Below are 24,605 nucleotides of genomic sequence, written 5' to 3' on the forward strand. Positions count from 1 at the left end.
GATAAATCAAGGATGGCTGTGCCGCAATCATGAAAATGTTACGAATATTCAAAAATAATGTAACAAAAAAAAAAAAAAAAGTATTATTCCTATGAAGGAACCCGTAAATATTTTAGCACTAGGCCTCCATGTTTTTGGTAATGGTGACCCCTGAGTGTGCGCTCCGCATCATTTCGATGCTAAAGATATGCATTCCGCGCTTTTACTCGTGGCTGTGTTGATGACACCGTCCACAGAATCAAATCTAAAAAAAAACATGTGCGGGTAGTTTGGGATTTCATAATAAAAAAGTTCTTCAACCAAATACTGAAAAAGAATTCCCTCCATTCATTATAAATGACATATTTATTAATAAAAAAAAATCAGGGATGTCGTGGAAAACCGGGACGTGTGGTCATCTCATGTAGGGAGGGGGGGTCACCAATAAAATTTTTGACAAAAGTGTGGGGGGGGGGGTCGCGATTCAAAAAGTTTGGGAACCACGGCATTAGGGTATTACGCATAATCACAGATAAAAGCGACAAATTTCAAGCATTTATCAAACTTAAAAAAAATGACACACTTGGTTATTATACATAATCACTAGTAAAGTGATAATGTTTTCAGTTTTTGTCAAATTTACCATCGACGTTTGGTTATTATGCAATTATGCATATTCGCCGGTAAAAGTGACAAATTTATCAAACATTGGTAAGTATGCATAATAACTGTTGACAATGGTTGCATAAATAATTATAAATATCAACACTTGTTATTTGAGAGATGAAGGTTAATTTCTGGATATAGTTTCTTGAAAGCAGTGTTTTTCTTTTCTCTTTTTTTTACACATCTATTTTTTCATCTTTTTCATCAGAAGGATTAATTATTTTTCACATTTATTATGACAAACTACGATTAAATATAATTTTAATTGAAATTATTTAAAAAAAAAAAACCATTAGTGAATCATGTCTTCAACAACTGTAAGAAAGAGCCTACTAGTCATATTTAGGTCAATATTTGATGATTAATAACTTTTTCTACACGTTATTTTCATAATTTCATGCGCATGTAAGTTCTTTGTGAATTAAAAATGCCTTCATGTATTTTCTTGAAAATAAAATTTAAATTGTTTTCCAAAAAATATATAGGACATTAAAAGAGAGCAGAATTGAGTTTAAAGAGGAATTGGCGCCAACTGATTGGAATTTGGCGACAGAAATATTTTCGGAGTTGAAAATGTTTCGCTCTGAATATACTAAAAAAAAGTCGCTTAGAAGTAAGTCTCCAGACAGAGAAAAATTTTAGTTTAGAGATTTATTTATACGTACTCGCGTGTATTTTGTTTTACTACAGAGAACTTCATCTTTACTTTGCGATTTCGGAATTTCTCAGCCAACTAACTGTCTTTTTGAAATGAACGTCTGAGAATCTGCAAACTGGTGAGTTTTCTTTCTAACTTTTGCAATTCAAAAATCAATTTATAACGCTCATCGGAGTATTTGGCAAAAGGGTATGTTTGCAGATATTATTATTAGATCGATCAATTATTTAATCAAATCAGGAGTAAAATTATGTATGGAAAGTTTTCAATCACTGCATTAGAAAGACGTTAAGATTTTCACTCCAGTGTATGGTACGGTTATCAATCGCGGTAACTGAAATTTAAATCAGTGTTCCAATAAAAAGAGCCTATATTTCAGGGTGGTTGAAAAGAAAATAATCAGCGCTGTAAACTTCATAAATTTTCTTTAATTCGGAGTATGCGGTTACAGCAAATAGAGCCACGTGGAGATTATTAGAAAATTTATTCAAAACATCACACCTTCAACTGATACAAATATTGAATGGTAAGTTGTTTCTTGCTGTATAAAAATATGTAACTTATCACTCATTAGGTAATTTTGCAAATTGATTCTTAAATGAAATTAGAGAAGTAAAGTTATTAATGTACAAGCTTTCAGTCAATCAATGTGTGGTATTTAAAAGACGACGAGATTCACAGTAAAATATGAAAAAGTAAGTGAATGTAGTGCAGTGCCTGTGATTATTAAAACCGATTGTATTAAATTCATCTGAACTGAAATTGCATTTGGTATTTTAAAAAAGAAGAAAAAAAAACGAACTTAGTTTGTCAACGAGTTTGGCAAAATAACTCCCACCAGTGTTTTTGAGCCTCCAAAAAATTGCTTTAATTTCGGATGTGAATATGTTAATAGCAAATATAGCTATAGGGAGTCACATTAAAACATAATATAAGGATCATACTTTCACTATCGATATTCTAATCAGTTTGATAAAAAAATTGATGTAATGTTTTCAAATCAAGATATAAAAATTTTATAATTTTATTACTTTCAACGCATAGATATTATCCAGGTGTGTCCAGGCAAAGATTAATAACATACAGGATGATTATAATTAAAGTTCCCGTATTGTGAGGAGTTTTTCCTCAAAGACTGCTTATACAGCCACATTTTTAGGATATCTTAATGATACCACGAAAGAGTATTTTTATGAAATAAAAATAGTTGAATTATCCACCACCAGGTGAAAAAGTGGAGCTTTTTTTTAATTGAATTTTCTCTTTTCCCATGGACCATGTAGCGTATATACAAAGTTTCAGTGGTATACGACCTCCAGAACGGCACTATATAGGTCGGAGTAGTGGTACAGAAACCTATATTGCGCCCGTTCTTGTAGACGAATTCCATTGAAACGTGGTATGAAGGGTATATGGGCAATGGGAAAGTGTAAAATGCAATAAAAAGCGCCACTTTTTCACCTGGTGGTCGAAAATTCAACTTCTAAAATTCAAAAATCTCTCTCCTATGGGTAGAGATTATTTTTTTTAAACAGTTTTTAAGAAAAAACTACTCAGAATATGGGAACTTTAATCATAATCACCCTGTAATTGTCTACTTATTACGTATGTGAATATAGCTATTATACCAGAAATTCTAAAATTATAATTTTATTCTTTTCTTTATAAAATTCTTTTATGAAAATATTCTTTTACAAGAATAATTATTATTGTAAAAGAAACTTCTTCTTATATTTTTCAATGAAGAACATTTACAAATATATATAATATATATTAACCACTGATGCTAAAGCTTTACTTTGGAGCTGATAATTTTTTTTCATAGTAAATGACACGTACTGAAAGCCGGAAAAATCATTAAAAAAATCTATTTCGAATTGTGCTGCTTTCACAAGGACTTATTGAATACGTGCAAAGTACGTACCAAGGAAAATGGGTCATCCACGTTATTGACCGACGCGTCAAAGTCAACTTTAAAATAGTAAAAATATCAAGATCAAAATTGTTAATATACATAAGAAATACAACGTAAATAAACCCAAAATATGAAATATTATTCATATTTTTGGTTTATTTACATTGTATTTCTCATGTGTATTATCTCGCCCGACTGGTAAAAATCCCCCCAAAAATTGTTGATGAAAAAATCACCCAAAATCGTTGATCGCTCACCCATGATTCTAGAATAAACATGATACCGAAGAAAAAATAATTTCATCTCATCACCAATTTATTACATTTTCATGTTCCACGAAATATTCCTAGTTTGCTCCAATTTTGTGTGTGATATACTCTCAATAACTCACGATCAGACTGATGCACACATGAAAGCAAGATTAACGAGTATATAGAGTTATGCTCATAATAATAATCATAATAATCATCACCATCGTGACCATTTCAACGCCCCACTAACTGCAAACAACTCGAACCTCAGAAACATATACTAAGTTTTTTTGTTTTTATGTTTTTTCATGCGCACATATGCATGGAATGGAGAAGATCTAATGACACATATGCTAATTTCCAAAGGAACATATACCAGTAACTTCCTCTGCCGTTCCTCATTAAAAACACGGGAGGAGTTAGACGACTGAAGGGGAAAAAACTGAAAATAAAAAACCGACTATAATAAGAAAGTATGTACTGGTGATGAGACGAGAGTTTTAACTTTCGCTATGCTAGATGGAAGCAGAAAATAATAACAAAAAAAACCATACACCACCCGGACGTTGCGTTAATTATATCTCGGATAATGAGCAAGCAAACGTAAGCTGTCATCACCCCGATAACAATAACCTCCTGCTACAATTTCTTTTTTCCCTCCGTTTTAATCGCCAAGTTTTCCTTTCCATGAGAACTCATTTATTTTAAAGCTCAGCTAACGAAGATTTTTTTTCTTCCCCCACTAAAAAAAAAAAAAAAATTCGGAATTTGTAGTAAAAAAACGATGACGGTGATGATGAGTGTAATGAGTAATGCAACCACGATGGAAAAAAAAAATTGCATTAAAAAATAATCCGACGGGAAGCAATTTTTTTCCACGTTTTTTCCCCCCAAAAAAATCCATTTTCATTTCCTGTCACTCATTTGAAATCATTGAAATTAGAAACGAATTACAAACACCATCATTGGCATGTTTCGGCACGTGATTCATGTGTTTGTGTGAACCTATATATATATATATTATTTTATTATTATCATTAATTCAAACTCAGATTGCTTCAGGGGGTCGGGGAATACTAAAAGATTTCTTCAGTTGAAACCAATTTTAATTTCACGATGTGATTAATTTGCGTGAATTTCGCAGCTCCAATTTCTAATTCGATTTCTTGGAATGGTAGTTCAGAAACCACTATTTTCCCCCTTTTTTTTCTTCTCATTTCTGTGTTGTATGAAAAACTATTTGTTTGCCCGATTTGACAAAAGAGAGCCGCTTGACATCCGATGAATATTAGATTAAGAGTAAAAGGAAAGAAATTTTTTTCTGATGAAAAACGAAAAAGGAGGGAAAAAAAGGAATTTGCAATTGAATTTCATGGAGAAAATGGAAGAGGAACAAGAAGAAAATAAAAGAAGGCAATAATTCATAGCCTGGTGTGAAACTGACGACTCTTTTATTAATGGTATTCAAGCGCAATTCTTCGAGTTATGATACTCGTACAGATCGAGCACGGTATTCATGAAGTCTGTTACAAAGATGGAAGTTGAATGTGTTGGTCAAAATTTTTAGAAAATTAAAAATGAGACGTACTCTAATAGAGACAATTTCTCTTGTAGTTGCCGACTCCAAATATAGAACGCTGTGTTATTACACATGCGTAATTGCGTGAATTAGTGACAATAAAGTCAAGGCCACACATTCGTGTCAAGGCTAGCCATTGGCAAATATTTTGCTTCCAATATTTGCCTTTCCCTGATGCAAAGAAGCAACAGCGTCATGGGCTTGCTACCCACTGGCCCAGCCTGTGTCAATGTTCCTTAGCGAATATTTGCCAAGAACAAAACCAGAGCCAGCTTTTCCATAACACAAAGAGTGTTGTAGCTGCGTTCTTCGGCCAATATGTGGCTAGACGGATTGGAATATCGGAAAGGAAGGCGGCACCTTTGTCTTGGGTTGGAAGCTGGAAGGTACTCGATCAGCCTTCCAATACGTTCCAGCTTCCAACTTTTTTTCCCCGAGTGGCGCAGTGGTGAGATGCTCGTCTTCCACTATGAAGGTTACCGTCAAGGTCCATGGGTTCGAATCCGGGCAAGTTCTTTATCTAATGAGCGTGGGGCGGCCACCGATAGATGGCGACTTCATTTCCCACGCAACTCTACTGGTTGGAAATTACCGCATGGCGATATATGACCACAGTTGGTATGCGGTAAAGTAGCTTCTAACATTTGGCAATCATTGGCAATTGTGGAGCGGCCCATGGAACGTATTGAGAAAGCCTTGACACGATTGCGGCCGTAGCTTAACCAATCAAAACAAATCAAACAGAACACTTTTTGATAATATTTACCATGAAGAAAAGATAGATAAACACTTACACCACACCTCGTACATTTGCTCCATTTTAATGATGCGTACGTTTTTTATACGTATATCTCTTGAGACGTCTTTTCCATTCAGACTAGTTAGGTACTCGCGAACACCATGGATAACGCGTAATATTATGTTACCGTACATTTGCGCATTGTGGACAAGCTTGTTCACTATTGAAAAATTTCATTCTGAAAATTAATTCATAAAGAGTACTCGAATTAAAAAAAAATACATCTTTATCTTAATCATTTTTATGTGTTATCTGATTCATACACCAGTCACTTTTATAATCACTAATTTCTTCTTCGGGTGGGCAAAGCAGGAAATCATAATTTCCATTGTCAGTGTTTGCATCGTAGGACTCCTCAGTCTCAGATTCAATGTCCGAAACATTATTTATAGTACTGATAAAATATTATTATTTTTCAAACAAAGGGCCGTCTTCCAAGACCTTCGACACTATGTGAAAGAACCTCGATTTCCTAGGATGCTTCAAAGCACAAAGAGTTATCTAAAGTCTGACTAAGGTCGGGATTACACTATAAAAGTTTGGTAAAAGTTACTTCATAAAACTTGAAAAATGCAGCCAATAAGACTTTCGGTTACATTTGCGCGAATGTAACCCTTACGATTATCGGTTGCATTCTCCAAGTTTTATGAAAGAACTTTTATCACACTTTTAAGTGTAATCCCGGCATAAAACAAGAACTGAGCTTGCCAGGTGAACGATCGGGAAATTGTTTTCCCTCAACTTTGATAAGAACGGGATTACTCTATAAAAGTTTGATAAACGATCTTTTACAAAGCTTGAAAAAAAATAATCAATAAGCCTATTACTAACATACGCTTGTTGGTTGCATTTTCAAGTTTTACAAGAACTTAATCACAATTTTATAGTGTAATCCCGGCCTAAGTAAGAAAAGGTGTTTTGATTGTGCGTACATGAACTTACCGTCCCAACTTTTTTTTACATGTCCCGTTTTTATTCTTATTTTCGTCGGGCTTACTGCATTTTTTGAAATCAAGAATCAAGATAATTTCCATGGCTTAGCGTCATAATTGCCATGTATAATATATATCGCAATTAATTACAGCCAAATAAACTATTCGCATCACATATTAAAAAAAAAACCATCTGCGTTGTTTTGGGGAAATTCAATTTTTACTCATTGCAATCTGTACTCTAGTTCCCGTCACTGACGAGTTTTTAACAATTTTAGCGATAGTTGACAACTTTATTTGCCTTTGATAATTTTTTCTGTTGTGACAACCTTTGCTTGTCTTTGACACTTTTTTCGGCTATAAATGACACTTTTACTTGCCTTTGACAACTTTTTGGTTATCATAGGCATATTTACTTGCCTTCCACTTTTTTTTTTGGCTGTAATCGGCAACTTTAGTAGCATTTGAAATTTTTTTTGACAGGAATCGACAATGCCCTAGATTTAACCCAATTTCCCGAATTTTAATGATGGAAATATTGTCATGCTAGGTATTTATCGTGTTGTGTGTATTGATACTTTTCTATCAGAACACCTGCTTCGGGCCGGACGAAACCTTCTTGCCGGGCCACATTTGGCCCAAGGGCTGTAGGTTGTGCATTCCTGATCTAAAAATATTAAAAAAAAAATTCGGAAAGTCATATTCCCTGCTAGAACTTTAGACCAGCTTGTCTTGAAGGGGTCATTCAAGTATGACGTCAGCATCGGGGGGGGGGGGAGGTTTCGGATTTGCTGACTTTTGATGACAAGGAGGTGGGGGGGGGGGAGGTTTGAAGGTTAATTACGTCATCCACCATCCTTTTTGAAGATATGAAATATTCTAAGCTGCTGACGAAATTTTGCTGACAAGTGGGGAGGGGGTCAAAAATGCCTAAAAATCTGCTTACGTAATACTTGAATGGCCCCAAAGCCCTAGAAGGCGATGAATTCACAGCACATCATTTAAGTGTTATTGAGTTTTAAATTTAAAGAACTCCCTTTGTAACGGTTAGGTAATCACCATTTCGTGGGATGACGCTGTTCAAGATAGTGAATGGTGGTCTATTCGGTATTATATGTCAGTCTTCAATCAAAATTAGATAGCATTTTCTTTCAAGATTTTGGCCACAGCGCTTATAGAATTCGATTTTTGTCCTTTGTTTCAAAGCCTCAAAGTGACTGCTCAATGCCGAATCAGAAGAAAAATTAGCTGCTGTGAATCTAACTCGAGGAACAGAAGGAAATTGAAAATTATAATATGGCACTTCCGAGTCGGTTTTACGTAAAACGAATCCTTCGTGACCTAATGGATATCAAAGCGGATTCGCCACCTGGCATATTCGTGGAGCCTGATAATGGCGATGTCACCAAAGTCCACGCTTTAGTGTTAGGACCAACTGGGACGCCATACCAAGGTGGATTCTTCTATTTCGACGTTCGTTTTCCGACCAATTATCCGTTTCAACCACCAATCGTGAAAGTAGTCATGCCCGCGGACGGGTACTACACGGTGCTGAATCCACATTTCTATACAGACGGCACGGTATGTCTCAGCATCCTGGGTACTGGAACGGAGGCGTCTTGGAATTCGGTTATGACATTGAGTAGCGTACTCGTTACCATCCAGTCAGTGCTCAGTGAAAAGCCGTTTTCCAAACCATTCTGTAATATCAGGGCTCGATACTTTACGATCAAAGGAGCGGTCTGCGACATGTTGGCTCACCGTATGGACTTCGCCCGCAATATGCCGAAATCTCTCCAGGAAGCGATGAGGATGCATTTCCTCCAGAATTACGAGTTCTACATAAACGTCTGCGCATCTTACGGTCGGAGAGCGACGATGTGGAATCTGTACAACCACTTCCACCCGTACTTGGACTATTCGCCCTTTATACGGAGGCTGAAGGAAATCAAAAAAGAACTGGGTGCTAAACAATGAAGAAGCCATCATGCCATTTGGAATCATTCAAAGTATAATTATCTAACGTATTGAAAATTTGGCCGTGATAATCTATGATTCCGAGTGTCGCATTTTGCTTGTAATCCATATTTATGTACGTTATATCTAACTAGATAATTATTCAGTTTCACTGCATGCCAAATAGTGTTCAACGTCCTAGAGGAGATTAAAAGAAAGGGTTTGTGTGATGATTGTTTTATAATCTCACTTGTGTGCATCGATGATTATTAGTGATTTTTCTCTGTTATTAAGCATTATAAGTAATTAAATAACTCATTTCCATCTTCACGTAGTTTTGTTATCTTAATTATAGATCTCGAACATGAAGGTTATCCACTGGTGACTATGAGGAATCACTATGTCATACCTCAGCCATAGTAATCATTATAAGACGAGTTACAATCGAGCCTAGCTAACGTGAAACATGTACACTACAGGGTGTCCTATGTATTTGGAAATTTTTTGAAAATTCATAAAAATTGGAGGAATTGTTATATTTGAATGCGGTTTGCGAAAAATTCTCACGAGAGGGTTTTTTTTTTTGGTACGTAAAAGAAATTTAGTTTGAATTTCTGCCGTTGGAAAGCGCTGCACAAAAGCAAATAACCAGAAAAATGCAAATCGCTATACTATATCGCAAATACTATAAAATGCTGGATGTAAATTAACAGTTCATTTGTGAACTTGCCTGCTAATGGTGCTTACATAAGGTTTTTATTGTGATATGTCGATATTGATATTGGTGAATAAAACACTTTTGACGAAGTTGTTTTACCTCAGCCATGAATCGCCGGCTGAAACTTTATGAACGTTTCGGATACAGAAGAGATTGAAGAAAGGTCCAGCCCAAACCTGATACACCTCTTGCAAACCGGACAAGCATGCTACTATCTGCACCGCTGGAGACACGACGATTATGTTTTCCTTATTTCCCGCACTGTGGCGTGAAGCGCTGAAGTGGAGGCATTACTAGATTCTCTTAACTTCAGTAAATAGCCCTCGAGTGGGACGGTAGAGAGTGAGACGGCTTTTGCTCAGCACAAATACATCAAGGAAATAGACGTTTTCTGGATAAGGTAAACTTGGGAAGAAAAGTCATCTGGTAGCACACGTGTCCAATTTGCAAAAGGAACTGGGTTCTTTCTCGACGGAGACCAGATGACTTTTCCATCACACTTAACTTCGGCATAATATCCAGAAAATATGTTTTTCCTTGATATCTTGAACTGAGAAGAAAGCCGCCTATCTCTACCGTTTAAACTGGAGGCCATTTGCTGAAGTTAAGAGTGGCTACCAATGCCTCTATTTCATCCCTGCCTTCAAATAAGGAAGGCAGGGTCATGTCTCCAGTGGTGTAGATGGTAGCATGTTCGTCCGGTTTGCAAGAAGGCCTAGGTTCAAGTCTCTGCGGATACCACATGACCTTTCTTTCAGAGTTTACCTTAGCGTAATATCCAGAAAATATGTGTTTCCTTTCTGGGTATAACTGGCAACTTCACGTGCCTTTGACAATACTTTTTGGCTCAAGCTGGAAACTTTACTCGCCTTTAACGATTTTGTTGACAAAAATTGGCAATTTCACTTTCCTTTGACAGTGTTTTTGGCGTCAGTTTACGATATCGAGTCTGCATTCCGATTTCTCGGATTTTTATCGAGAAGATATGGTCAGCGTAGGTATATATCATATTGTTGTTTTTCCACTGGGAACACCTTTGCTGGCAGCATTTGGCCCACGTGTCAGAGGTTATGCACCCCTGTTTTAAAGAATGCATTTGTTCAGTAGTTCAGTAATATCAACGATACTTTCTCATTTTGAACAGAAAGAACTATTGTAAAATTTAAAAACGTGTACAGAACGTATATAATAAATATGATGTTATTATACTATAAAATTAAAATTATTATACTATAAAAAATAATTAATGATTCAAAAAAATATTTTTCCTCTGAACGTCATAAAATGGTATTGAAATTGCAGTGTAACTTTCTTTTTTTCTCATCCAATCCATCATCCGATCTTGAAACACAATGAATGTAATCAAAAGAAGATTTAATTGAACTCATTTCGTAAACAGTTGAAGGATGATTATGGCATATTTTTCTTAGAAAAACGGCTCATAACTTCAACGTTTATAAGATAAATCGTATACTTATGAGAGATTTTTTTCCTCCTATCTCGCTTGATTATTATAATAATCATTATTGTCATAATCATCTCTCTCTTTCTCTTTAATGAAAAAAAAAAATAGGAGAGTTTCCCAAGAATTTCTCTCATTATACGGAGTGGCAGCGGACGAATTATTGCGTGAAATAATTACTGTTCTAGTAGAAAACAATATTTGTGGAAATCCCTTGTTTATCTTGCTCAGGTAGAGTTCATTCTGTGTGAGGCTCTCTCTTTTCTCATTATGGGGTTTTTTTTTAATATACTAGTCTCGAAACCACTTTGTTAATACTACAGAAACTAAGAGGAGAAGAGAAAAAAAACGAATGCATACACACACATATGTATATCCGGATGCTTGCGCTGTATGGAAATGGAGAAAGACTGCAATTAAAAGTACAATAAATGAGGAAACTTGCTAATTGGTTCTTCTTTAATGAGCTGCTGTCGGCACAGTGTTATTAGACTGCAATTTGAAAACTGCAGAGTAGTTTTCATGAGACGCGACGAGCTCGTTAGCGTTCGGTTTTAGGTCGGAATTTCTCATCTCCTGGAAACAAGGCGCTTCAAGAATGGAGCCGCCGCCGCCACTGCCTTCGTAGAACGAGAAGAGGAAAAAAAAACTAATAAGTGGCGAAAGATAGTGTTATGGATAGCAGTGGTGGCAGTGGCTCTTCTGGTGCTAATGGAAGCCTTTCATTCACTTTTCTGTCTTGAATTTCAAGCGCTTTTAATTGGGATGCACCTTCTTCGAGAAGACGAGGTTAGTTTCTTGTATGAGATGGAGATTCATTGAGGCGTCAGTGATATGATGAGTCGGGCATATTTCATAGGAAACAAGCCGTGGTAGAAAAGGGTGTAAATCGAGGACGAAACGGTGTGAAATAGTTTTGTTTCGATGTCATTCATCGCATGAACGAGTTCTTGTTCTGCTGTAAAACGAGGAAATGTAATAACAGTATTCGCTGGTGAACTCTATCAAGAGCAAGATTTGCGCGTTGAAAAAGAACGAAAGATCGTTCACCATTAACGAGAAGCAACGTGATAGTTTCAAAGACATACTTATAGAAGTGTTTAATGTTACGTTACCGAAAATATCAAACTGATATCTTTACCCATTTTTTCCCATGTTGACGGTTCTGTAAAAATTTCTACAGCTATCTTTCATGAACGAGAATTGTTAAGTCAGTGAAATGTATTCAAGAAAAACATACACTAATTAAAAAATATATAATTTTTGGGGAATTTCAAGAAATGAAAATGCATTATTTTTTACCACTTGATCAGAGAATAAGCGATCACTTTTCCAGTGATCAGAAGAATTTTTTTTTACTACAATGATACTTAAACAATTTAAAGGGGTTAAATGTTACGAATTCGATGAATCATGCCTATACAGAAAGCATAAATAACACATATTTTTCTTAAATAAGCTACGGCTCTCTCCCTCTTTTGCAGTTTTCAAACTTAATCCCCTCCTATGGCTGATTCAAAAGCATGGCCTCTTCATGAATTTCTTTATTATTATTTTTTTTTTTTACGTTGTTTTTCCCAACAATTTTACGTTTGCTAAGTATCAACGAACTTCTTTCAGTAGTTACAAGCATATGTTATTACACTCATGTCCATAAATTGAGGATAATGCCAGCTCCGACAAATAAAGGTTCAGAAACAAAACAAACGTTACTTATTCATAAAGCCCATTTATTAAACAAAAGATAAAGAACAAAAACGATGGTGTATGTATGATACTGAAGCCGAGGCGTACACATAACACAAATTTATTAAACATTTTAGCACAAATTACCAAGACACAAATATAAGACAACTAAGAATCAGACAAACTGAACGTGAACATGCTTCTCTGTGTGAGTCAGCGAGTGATACAGTATATATGAAAGATCTTCGTCAGGAGTTGGGGGGAGGAGAGGTTAGTTTTAGTTCCAGTCTCAAAGTCAAACCAAAACCAAAGATGTTCTTCGTTTTGCGGTAAACAGTGTCCGCCTCAGTACCCCCCTTCCAGTGACTAACGACACAGTCTGACAACATTATTGAATCTGACAGGATAGCGAACCTGTCTTCCGGAACGCGTGAAGCGGTCTGGTGGTTTCGGAAGCACATTAATTTTGGGACTCACTGTATTCGAAATTGTAGTTGTAGCATCCTCATTCACTGTGAATGCAGGTTTGATTCGATCGATACATACATTTGTTGGTTTTCCATCTATCAGAACTTTAAAGTTCTTTTCTTTTCTGCTGATCACCGGAAACGGTCCGGAGTAGGGTGCTTGAAGCGATGTTCTCAACCTGTCATGTCGGATAAATACATGAGAACAGATGTTTAATGCTTTATGTACGAACACATTATTTTTGTTATGAGAGCTTGTTGGCTTCGGTTTTAATGCTCTCATGTGTTGCCTGAGGTTTTCGATGAACATGGACGGATCTTGAATTTTGTCACTCGAATCGTAAAAATCGCCAGGAAGACGCAAGGAAGCACCGTAGACAAGCTCAGCTGGTGTTGCACCTATATCTTCTTTCAGTGCTGAACGAAAACCGAGAAGAATGGTTGGAAGGACTTCTGTCCACTTGGTGGTGTGGTGAGCCATAATTGCAGCTTTTAATGGACGGTGAAAATTTTCGATCAGCCCATTTGCTTTTGGGTTGTACGGTGATGTTCGCCACTTTTCCACACCTAGAAGAGCAGCGAGCTGAGACATTAGTCTTGACTCGAACTGTCTGCCTTGATCAGTTGTTATGCGGTCTGGTGTGCCGAATCGGGCAATCCACTCAGAGTAGATTGTCTTTGCGACTGTTTCAGCGGTAATATCTGAAATCGCATATGCTTCCGGCCAACGTGTTACGCGGTCAATTAAAGTTAAACAATAAGTTTTCCCGTTTGATTCCGGCAAGGGTCCCACAAGATCGCAATGAATATGTTGGAATCGTGCAGTTGGCAGTGAAAATTTTCCTAATTCTGATTTCGTGTGTTTGTGAATTTTAGAACGTTGGCAATCAATGCATTGGCGTGCCCACTCACGAACATCTTTATTCATAGACTGCCAAACGAAACGGTTACGTATAAGGTCAACAGTACTTCTAATACCTGGATGAGAAAGGCAATGTAAGTTTAGGAAAACTTGTTTGCGAAATTTAGCAGTGACATAAGGTCTTACTTTTCCAGTTGAAAGATCGCAATATATTTGAGAATTTGAATTGGGCAATTGAATTAATTTCAATTGCAACCCAGTATTAGTGTCTGAAATGAGTTGTTTCAGTTGTTCGTTTGATTTTTGATCATTACTGAGTTCATCATAATTAAGTGGCTGGGGGACAATAACCTCACTTATGCGCGATAGTGCATCGGCAGCTTCATTTCGCTCACCTTTTAGATACTCGATATCAGTAGTGAATTCTGATATGTAAGAAATCCACCGTGTTTGCTTATTCGAGTAAGTGTCCGTTGCCTTACGAAAAACGTATGTTAATGGGCGATGATCTGTAACAATTTTACAGTTTCTAGCCTCTAGCATGTGTTTAAAAAATTTAACAGACTCGTATATAGCTAATAGTTCACGGTCAAAACTTGAATATTTCATTTGTGTAGGTGTAAGACGTCTTGAAAAGAATCCCAAGGGTTTATATTCTAAATTCTGCATTACACTTAAGGTAGCTCCAATTGAAATTTCGCTAGCATCACAATGAAGTATTAACTTATCTTCATTTTCTGGAAACACTAGCGAAGTAGCGTTTAGCAAAGCTTCTTTTGATTTTTCGAATGAATCTAACAAATTTTTAGACCATGTAATGCGAGATTGATCATTTTTCTTTTTAGACCCTTTTAATAGGTCAGTTAATGGTGCTAGTACTTCAGCAGCATGTGAAATGAATTTCCTATAGAAATTTAGTAACCCCAAGTATTTTCTGAGTTGCACCAGATTTTCTGGACGTGGATAGTTCATTATAGCTTTTACCTTGTCGTCCAAAGGTCGAACACCACCTGCTGATATTTCGTGACCCAGAAAGGAAATTTGTTGTTGACCAAAAACACATTTGGAAGCATTTATGTTTAGTCCGTACCTACTAAACCTTTCCAAAACAAGTTCCACGTGCTTAATATGATCATTTTCGTTTTCAGAAAAAATTAAGACATCGTCTAAATAACTGACAGTAAAATCGAGACCTTTCAGTACCTCATTCATAAATCTTTGAAATGTCATTGGTGCACATTTCAGACCAAATGGGAGATATAAAAATTCAAAACTACCAATGGGAGTAGTAACGGCAGTTTTTGGTACATCGGATTCATTTATCGGAATATGATAGTATGCCCTTACTATATCAATTTTGGAAAATATTTTCTTTCCGTGCAGAACATTAGTTATGTCATGTATATGAGGTAATGGGTACCTATCTGGGACAGTTATAGCATTCAAGCGACGATAATCACCACAAATTCGGTACGTTCCATTTGATTTCGGAACTACATGAATTGGAGAAGCCCAAGGTGACTTTGATGGGCGACAAATTCCATTATCAATCAAATATTCAAATTCTTGTTTAACTGCTTGTAATATTTTTGGATGCAGCCTTCTAGGTTTACAGAAAATTGGACTTCCGTTTGTTTCAATAAAATGCTGAGTGTTATGTTTTGGAGGACGGGAAAACTGCGGTATTGGATTTGCCAAAATTGGAAATTGTTCAAAAATTTTATGATATGGTGATTCACCTACAATCAATTTCACTGTGGGTACTGCAGCATTGGACAGTACACCTTTTGTTTGCATGTTAGTGATAGAGTCAATTAATGCTCTATTTTTTAAATCCAACACGAGTCCGAAATGTGTTAAAAAATCAGCACCAATAATAGCAGTATTGACTTTTGCAATGAGGAAAGTCCAACGAAAATTTCGACGAAGCCCTAAATTTAGCTCTAAATGTTTTTTTCCGTATGTTGGAATTTTCGTGTTGTTGGCTGCATAGAGAAAATGTGAAGAACTGTCCTTCACATTGGGTGACACAGGAATGCAAGAGATGTCACTACCCGAATCGATTAAAAAATTACAATTTGTCGCTTTATCATATACGTAAAGTCTACATTTAGTAGGACCTGCTGCTGCACCGGAAAAAGTATGCTGTAACGATGCAGCAGCGTGCTTTAGTTTTTTGATTTGTATGTGCACGGCTGGTAACACTTTGTTGCTTTCTCACCAAATTTATTATGATAGAAACATAGTGTTTGTGTAGTATTGAAGTTACGATTTCTAAAATTACGGCTGTTGCTTCGGTAGCGAGAATGAGTACGCCCTCTTGAATAATTTTCATTTTTAATTTTCGTTGACAAATCTGCAATTTGAATTTTTAATTGCGATATTTCACTACGCAATTGTGCAATATCAGATTTCACAGAATCTGATGAAGGGCCTGACTGTGAAGAAAGCGCAGAAATACTCGGTATTGGTCGTATTTCGGAAATTTCATCGGCTAGTGTGGCCAACTCAGTTAAATCTGCAGTTGACACTGATAAAATGGCCTGAGAGTTCAAAGGTAACCTTTCCATCCAAATAGTTTTTAGAAAATCTTCAGTTACTGAATTTCCTGCCAGCTCTTTCATTTGTCTTAGTAGAGAGGATGGTTTCTTATCCCCAAGAGTCAATTCAGACAACAGTTTGCGGATTTGTATCGATTTAGAATCTGTAAATTCAGCGATAAGCCTTTTTTTAAGTGCTTCGTATTTGTTTTCGGCTGGTGGATTAAGCACCAAGTCTGAAACCGAATGAAGCGAGTCGGCATCTACAGCTGCTAAAACAGTGTTATATTTCGTTATATCGGAAGTTATTTGTGCTACTGCGAAATTAGCTTCCACTTGCACGAACCATAAAGCAATATTATTTATCCACATTGGAGGTAATTTACAAGATACCCTTGCGACCACCGTGGGATCCGTACCGTCATCCATCTCGTAATAACAATAACGAAATAGATGGGGGAAAACGAGGATAAAATTCCAACTATAAAATTATTTTATGCAAACAATATTAGAATTTTACAGGAAAAAAATATATATAAAGGCCGGAAGATTAGCGAAAACAGTAGCTCACCGTGAGAAGATCCCATCATGCCAATGGAAACAGAGGGAAAATAATCCAGAGCTTGGAAATACGACCAAAAAGTTTATTCAGAAGGTTCTGTTCATTTGAGAGTCACCACTGAAGCCGAGGCGTACACATAACACAAATTTATTAAACATTTTAGCACAAATTACCAAGACACAAATATAAGACAACTAAGAATCAGACAAACTGAACGTGAACATGCTTCTCTGTGTGAGTCAGCGAGTGATACAGTATATATGAAAGATCTTCGTCAGGAGTTGGGGGGAGGAGAGGTTAGTTTTAGTTCCAGTCTCAAAGTCAAACCAAAACCAAAGATGTTCTTCGTTTTGCGGTAAACAGTGTCCGCCTCAGATACCATTCATAAAAACTACGATTTTTGCTCCCTGGACCAATTGTAAAAAATATCTCCTTTACAAAAACTTACTATTACATGGTTGGTATGATGGTTAATACACTGTATGTCTCCCATGCGATGAAATACAGTCCGTACAACGCCTAGGCATGCTGAGTATCAAATTATCGATCTGATCTTGGGGAAGATGACTCCACTCAGCAAGCAATGCTCTCCGAAGTTCCTGTACACATATAGGAGGCGGTTGACGGGCTGCAACTCGTCGGCCAAGCATGTCCCACACATGTTCTATCGGATTCAAGTCAGGTGGGAATGCTGGCCATTCCATACGGGTTATATCCTCAGATTCAAGGCATTCGTTTACGATGTTTGCTCGGTGAGGACGGGCGTTGTCATCCATAAACACAAATTCTGCGCCCATGGCACCCCTAAACAAACGTACGTGTTGTTCCAGAATGATGTCCCGATAAATTTGGGCTTCATGGTTCCGGTTTGAACATGCAGATCTGTTCTGGAACCCAGTGTAATTCCACCCCAAACGAGCAATGCTGCACCACCGTAACGGTGTCGTTCAATGCTGTTGTCTTGGTGGTAACGGGTACCTGGCGTTCTCCATATGAAAGTCCGACGTGAATCAGACTGCAAGCTAAACCTGGACTCGTCGGAAAACATCACACAAGCCCACTGTGACGATGTCCACATTGCATGTTCTCTACTACAGGCTAATCGCTGCCGACAGTGAGTTGCCGTGAGCGGAACACATCTGACAGGCCTGCGAGCATATAGACCAATGTCTCCCAAACGTCTGTACACGGTTTGCCTTGAAACTGTGGTACCCGCGGCTGCAGATAGCTGACGAGACAGGTCGGATGCTGTGCTCCTTCTGCTTCTTTCAGACTGGTATTTGGCAGTTACTGCCAAATACCGGTCTTCATTCGGCGTTGTAACTCGGTGGGACCTGTACAGTAACGTCTACTGACATTTCTGTTACCTTGGAATCGTTGCCAAAGCCTAGAGATGACACTTTGGGCAATTCCAAGTTCCTCGGATACTTCCATCTGAATACGCCCACATTCCAGGCGGCCGATAATTCTACCACGTAAAAAATCATCCACATGCGTCCTCTGTGTCATAACTATTCGCTTATGGCACTGAGCGCCTTACAGAACTCTTGTGAACAATTTTACTTCTTTGCCACCATTCCTTATATACCCCCCTCTTACACTCTCGTCATTGTGACGTACTACGGCATCATCTGGTGGCTTCCTGAAATTTGCATATCATTCTTGCAGATGTGTGTGATAATTCTACAGGTGAAATTTTTACTTTAGATTTCGATTTCCGTGTGATTCCGAATTATCCTTAATTTATGGACATGAGTGTAATATGCTTTCGTCATGAAAGTATGTACATATATTTTTATTTGAATTCACGGAAACAACCCCTCGTGTGTCACAGAGTATGCCACGATGCTTACAAATATGAGTAACAAACATTATACGATTCAGAGGAAAACTTGACAATGTAATACAGCTTGATGCATGAAAAAAATGATTGAATAAAACAAAACAAATCACATTATATGTGCAATAACATCGTACGATGCCAATTACAAAGCTCAATATGCAATCAATAGACACCATAAGATATCAATGTTAATTGGGGGGAAATCACAAAATAGTTGAAATTGTTTCTATCATCAATTTGAAATTTCCTGCAGTTCTGAATTTTCATCGATTCAAAGTTTTCATTAATTTTTGTGCTAATTTACATTCAATTGAGTCTATATTTTTTTCACTGGTTATTTTTCAGCATTCTTGTATATTATGTGATAAAACATGCATCTTTGGATGCCGATTCACCCCCTCCCCCACAGAATACTTATATGGGGGGGGGGTTAAGGAGCTCCAAAATTATTTTCTCACTGGGCCCTGCGTCTGATAAGGGCAGCACCGATGATAACTAAAGTAATAATATAGTACACTCGTAATTCACACTGTTTGGACTGCATATTTCATCGACATCAATTTCTTATAAATCCTCGATAGCGGTGATCAATTGAAATCTATTTTGATTCATAATGACTGAATTTTTCTAATACTTAGTCAGTTTCTACTTCCGAGAAAAGGAAATGAATACACACATTCTTTGATTAACAGCATTCAATTTTATGAGATGCCGATTTCCGATAAACCCGATTCATCAGCCAAGTCGACAAAATGAGATTCTACGAGAAAGACTCTTTTTTCCCACTCTCTCTCTCTCTCTCCCAAAAGATAAGACGGATATACCACGCATTTTCGCAGCCTCCTTTTACTCTCGTGAAATCCAATTAGTAGCAACATGCGAACAAGTCTTGCCTTCAACAAGATGGACAGATAGATATTCGACTATAGACCAATTATCGCGTTGTTATTGAATAGCCCTCGTTTCTCTCGGCTCGTAATGAGACTATACACAGACACTGACTGTAATGAGGAAGCCTTCTGTGTCTGTTTGCTCGAAGACGTAAATAATTGACGAAGAGGAACAACATCTTTCTATGTATCGTAACCGTAGTCTCGTTCGGTTGTTTTCTCAGTGTTGAAACCGAGCTGTTTCTCCGGACGAATTCGAGTCTACAACTGAGCTTTTCCGAGAATGTCATCAGTCTGCGTTTCCTTAAGAAAAGAAAGACAAGACGATTCGAATATTCAAAATTATGCAGAATTTTTTCGTTCCTGCAACCACTAACTAGGCTTACCAAATAAATGTCAAACCCAGGATTCGTATCAATTTATAGATCACTGGATCTGAGTTTCCTCAAACGAGGGTTCCAGATTTGAAGAAAACATCACCCGAAGGTTCCACAAGGAAATTATTGAAACAGCTGTAAAGAAAATAGTTCTAGTTAGAACTATTTGAGTGGGAAGAACTTCTACATGGATATATGGATATTATTTCAAGATTTCCTCAGATAGGGTGGTGTCGTTTCAAAATGAGCATCATCTGTGTCATCAACACTTCCATAAGTTCAGATGGAATATATAGGCTGCATCCTTACAGTGCCAGATTGGTGCTCAAACTCAGTGACATGCTTGAAAGACGAGGAGGGGTTGCGTCCGGTACAAAAATACTCGCAGGGGGACGACACCTTCGTGGAACGAATTATTTCCTATTTAACCCCTTTATGATCACGGACGAAATATTTCGTGGAAACGCCAGTGGAATAAATTCAATCCAGTTTTCTGTGTCTTCTTTCCTTTCTACTCACCATCGCGAAGATTTATTGTGAGCCTGAGGAGTTGTATTTTTCTTCCTCGTTCTTTCAAAACTCTTGTTAGTGATTCCCCCCCCACCTCCACATAATATATTTTTCTACCACGTACATGAAAGAACGGAAGAGAGCACGTAGGGTGAAAAGAGATATCTACTGTATACTCTGTTACTGCTTATCTGTTACACTGTTTTTCTTTTCTGTTTATTTATTTTCTTTCTTTTCTTCTATTTATATCGATCACTCAAGTTTACTATATAGAATTATTTTTCAATTATTATTTTGTTACAATACTTATTGTTATACGCTTCAAAACTCAAGAAGGAAAAATACGCATGTACATCTTCTCTTCAAGAATAGTTTTCCACATGAGTGATTCCATAGAAACATTAAAAAAATATTATAACTACAATGTTATAGTCTTAAGTGAAGTAAACCATGCAAGGCGCAGAACTTATTGCCAATAAGTGATTTCAGCAGTTGAACAATTGAATTCGACACTGCAATTGAAATTCGACACTGTAATGTCGTCCTCTGAAAAAGTTTTTTTCTTTTTTCAAGGTAACCCAGTTTTTATCAGGATTTGCCTGGTCACCCTGTCCTTAGAAAAACGATATTGCTTCAAGAGTTTTTTTAAACATGGATATTATTGGAAGTGTTCCCTAAGCATGGGCGGAGATGCGGAGGGGCGTCAAAGGTGGAGTCGACTGATCTAATGTATATATGTATATATGAGCTGACATCCTCATCATCGTGGCCCCCAGCAATAATGACCTTGCCCCCCTCAGATTTCCAAGTTAATCTCCGCCTATGTCCCTAATAATGAAAAATTTCTGGAACGCTGCATCAGACACATCCCAAGTTTGAGGCCCAAGGATTGCAATTTCAATGTAATTATTAACTTAACCCTTTCCTCAGTTTTCGAAATTTTACTTTTCTTCATATAAAGTCTCTCTTCTTCTGTTATCCAAATTTGAACAAAAGCTGAAAATGGCAGAAAAAATCCAACTGACAGTTCATCTGGCAAGTTCGAGTGAGGAGGGGGGGGGAAATGAAAACATGTTCGCTAAAAAGCCTGCTTTTCAGAGATCTCTGGGCTCGACATTGCCGAAATAAGAGGGTATCGAAGACGCCACAATAATACCCTGGTTATGTTAATACCTCGTATTTGCCGACATACAAAGCATCAAGTTTGGTGAGATATCATGTGAAAGACGGTTAAGTTCTCACACTTCGACTTCGAAAATGGAACAAAATCCCGACATACCAATAAATGGTGATTTCTGCCATAATGGCCAAGTCGGGGGTTCATTCAACCGAAATAATAACATACAGAAAATACAAATACCCGTGAACAAAATATTACAAAATATATAAAAGAAGCTTCCGTATTTAGCACATTTATGTTACATTATACCATTGTATCCGGGTCTCTATATTAGTTCTCACCCCGAAAAAAAATCCTTATTTGTGTCCTCAACGTTTTTTTCACAGTGCGATATTTTCTGCATTGGAAGAGCAGTAATAAAACCGCTTGAAACAGACCACGAACTTCCATACCTCCACGTACAAAATGGATGATTTCTGGGAGCGTCAATCTATTACGCGCGTGGATAAGAACTGACCCGAAATGATGCAACTGAAAACGAATTGCTTTTTATTTGGTTTTTGAGTGTGATCTCATGTAAAATGGAGAATTTGTTGCATAACATAAAAAAAAGATGCATTAATTTACGATTCTGGTCCATACATGACAAAAGGGAAAGAAACACTTTGAGACAAAAGCTGGGAAAATCAGAGAACAGGAAATTGTTCTGAAGAGTGATGGAGATATCAGAGAGCGCGAGTGCTCTTAAGAGTGACTCAATTATATACAGGGTGCGTTTTTTTTTCTTTCGACAGGCAAATGAAGATGGCGAGCACCGTTTGTGTGTATGTGTATGCGATAACACTCTCGCCATTTAACAGGTAAAAGCGGAACATAATGGAGTTCTGCTAAACACTAAATGCAATCGCTATAGTGGCTCGAGGAGGTATGTATTACCGAAGCCGTTATACATTACGTGTTATTGCTGAGATAGTCTTATACATCGAGATAAATGCATCAAAGTGCATTTATTCGTAAAACTTTCGATGGACGGAACTTATCGTTTCTTGTTCAGAGTGCGTGTTAAGGTTGAACAGACGGTGGCATCAAGAAATCATTATAGGAACCTGTTGCGGCAATATTTTTAAACAGTGTGGTGGGAAATAAATTGCCACTTTAATAATAAAACGTCCTTTTAAACGTACACGCATTAAGAAAACATTTTTCAGGGGAATTTCTAATGAATTGGTACATGTATGTTCTGTGCATGTGTGCCCCCCCCCTAAAGTAATTTATGTTGTCAGAGTTATGCTCTTGTTTTCGTGTTATACTAGTGCTGCCATCTATTTTTCCATATTTTGAAAATTGCAAATGATTGAATTTTCATGCAATGGAAGTTTCGTGTTGAAAGTCTGCTTGCTCTTTCTGGAGAGACGTTTTCAAATGGGCGACCGGCTTGTGCGTGTGTGCCTTTGCTCCCCAAAGTTAGGAAACTGTCGCAAATCAACTTCAGAGCCAACCGCCGCTGTTCCTTCAACGGGGAACGAACCTCGATCCTCGTGATGAGAGTGCACCGTGAAGAGACTAATAGAATGCGATTTTCTTGAATGGGGTACTTTTTTTAATTCGAATACCGATCGCGCTTCCCAGTGAGCACCAACGTGCTTGCGAACAAAAGGTAGATGATGCCCTCAGTAAAGCCAGAAGCAGAGCACGGGATACTCTAATATATATATATAATCATGCCATAAAAATGAATTGTTTCCTTTTCATGAAACAAAATGGCGAATTAAGTATCCCTATGAAAGATTTTGATTAAGTATCTATAGCGCGTTTATTTATTTTTTGTTTAGAAACTGTTACTCAGAAGCAAAAACGAAAAAAGGTCAATACGAAAAATACGAAGTTCCTAATGCGTTTCGACGCATTATAGGCGCCGGCTCCAGAGAATAAATATAACCACTATCGCATTGACAGGGGGAATCCTATATAGGCTGGTTACAAAATCCTAACTGCGGGTTTCTAGCGGAAATTCCATCGCCTCTCATTGCTGGCAAGCGGGCCACAGATTCAAATTTCACGAAGAGCCAGAGTTCTTCAACATATAAAGTCCATGGATGATTTAGATTTCTACGAAGGAACATATATTTGGACCTTCAAAAAAATACAGTACATTAATAAACGAATATAAATCAACACCAGCGATCGTCACAGCGCCATGGCTTAGGGTCATTATGAGCGACGGGAAATAGTAAAAAAACTCTATTAGATTAATTAAATAGGTCCATATATCGCAAGCAACTAATCAGAACGTTGAGTTAGACTAACAGGCTCTCAGCGTCATTTTGACCATGACTTTTAACTTGTACAGACGTATTTCTTTTCCGCTGAGCAATCAGAAGTTAAGCTTTGGTAACCATTCCAAGTGTTATCTCCGGTCAGCGTGATAGTGGTTCTATCTGTCCTCTAAAAGCCGGGTTTTCCTAGGAGCAGGTTTCCTGTGCCGCGCGCAACGTGATTCGCCCAACGCGATACGCCGTCCACTCACCAATAAGAAAATCAGCATGACTGTATTCCTACAGAGCGCAATACGCCTCACGAAAGCGCTTTACGTCGGGCGTAATTGGCCAACTGCTGCTGGAGAGGTCAAATGCGTCGTGCGCCGCGCATTTCACCTATCTTTACATTTTTGTTGTGTTTTCTTTCACTACCCTTCAAACCGGAGCATGCAGACGACAGAGTAGCTGATGGCCATATACTATAATATAGCCGCCCTGATCTGATGCGCCATGCTATGAAAACACAAACGCGTAGCGTAATTATGTAACACGTTTCTGCCGGCGAGAAATGGTCA

The 24,605-nt window shown here is 37.5% G+C and overlaps 1 protein-coding gene and 1 pseudogene across 1 annotated transcript in view; both read left to right on the forward strand.

Annotated features, from left to right (window-relative positions):
• Positions 1–1,234: 1,234 nt before the first annotated feature.
• LOC149086412 (LIM domain only protein 3-like) overlaps positions 1,235–24,605 on the forward strand; it is a 75,767-nt gene continuing 52,396 nt past the window's right edge. The window contains exon 1 of the mRNA XM_089255462.1: positions 1,235–1,421. The gene's annotated coding sequence lies outside the window, so the exon portion shown is untranslated. The remainder of the gene's footprint in view (positions 1,422–24,605) is intronic.
• Positions 8,124–8,756, forward strand: LOC149086413 (ubiquitin-conjugating enzyme E2 Z pseudogene; annotated as a pseudogene).

The sequence above is a fragment of the Pholcus phalangioides genome, unplaced genomic scaffold (assembly GCF_987345545.1).
Source record: "Pholcus phalangioides strain wild (caught in Gottingen) unplaced genomic scaffold, Ppha-v1.0 ptg000004l_1, whole genome shotgun sequence".
Taxonomy (NCBI): Eukaryota; Metazoa; Arthropoda; class Arachnida; order Araneae; family Pholcidae; genus Pholcus; species Pholcus phalangioides.